Source organism: Octodon degus, unplaced genomic scaffold (assembly GCF_000260255.1).
Source record: "Octodon degus isolate 3935 unplaced genomic scaffold, OctDeg1.0 scaffold00015, whole genome shotgun sequence".
Taxonomy (NCBI): Eukaryota; Metazoa; Chordata; class Mammalia; order Rodentia; family Octodontidae; genus Octodon; species Octodon degus.
Genome location: NW_004524591.1, coordinates 12,153,210 through 12,154,457, shown reverse-complemented (window position 1 = coordinate 12,154,457; position 1,248 = coordinate 12,153,210).

Sequence of the window (1,248 nt, the reverse complement as noted above, 5' to 3'; positions counted from 1 at the left end):
CTCACTATGCAGGCTAGGCTGGTCTTGAACTCACAGCAATCCTCCAGCCTGTCTTCCAAGTGTTGGAAGTCACAGGGCACAAGTCAGAGTTGTGGCTTGTGTCAGAGTTCCCCAGAAGTGTCCTGGAAGGCATTGGGGACCCCAGTGTCAACCCGATAGTTGGTATAGCACAGGAAATTTGGGGTATGGGGGGTCAGTGTCTCCTGGGGCTCAAAGCAAGAACTGTCAATGGGAGCTGAAGCATTTTAACCCTGTGTGCTGGGATTACAGGTGTGCCTCACCATCCCCAGCTCTTCCTTTTTCTTATCCAGCCTTCTTTCTCTATATACCTTTGCCAAGTATCTTGGGTGAGAGAGGTAAGTGCAAAATGCTAAACCAGCACAAGAACCTGGCTTCCTATAACCCTTGCCATTAAAAAAAAAATGTTGCTGTGTTTTGAGATGGGGTTTTGCTATCAAACCTTGAACTCACTTTGTAGCCCAGGCTGGCTCCTTGAACTCATGGCAATCCTCCTGCGTCAGCCTCCCAAGCACTGGGATTACAGGTGGTGCCGCCACACCCAGCTGTAAAACACTTTAAATGTGAACCAGTTGGTTTAATTCTTGCAAACCACAGGCCAAAAAATGGCAACTCCAGGGTCCTTCTGGTCAGGAGTAAAAGCTCTCCCTGGCCCTTGTTGAAGACATTGTCCTGGGGTGTGAAGACGCCCAGGCCCTGCCGGAGTAGTGTGACTCCCACGGCTCCCAAGCCTGCCTCCTGGAATGGTATAGTAAACGCCGCGGAGTGCCAGAAGTCCTTTGCAGTTTACCAAGCACATTCATTACACCCGGCAGGTTTTCAGGCAGGTTTTCAGGGCAGCGCAGGTTCCAACAAGTGATTCACCCTCGGGTCATCAGACTTGGACTGACTTTGCTAAACCCCTATTGTAAGCAAGAAAGTTTTCTCTCCTCATCTTCTAATAATGGATGTGGTCAGCGGGCCCAGCGTGGGGGCAGAATACTGAGCCTCGCCGCGTTGCCTGGGAGCAGAAAACCGAGCCCAGGTTGAAGATCTTTGGCAGCAGCAGGTTCTAGGGATAGAGACTTGAACCGGAGGAAGGCAGACTTCTCAGCTCCCTCTATCCAAGTCCAAGTCCAGCCTGGCCGTTGGGAAGAGGTGAAGGGAGACTTCGCGGTCGCGGCGGAGGGCTCCGGGAGGCCGCCCCTGGCCCGCGGCTGGGGCCACGGCGCGCGCCCGCGCAGCTGCTCC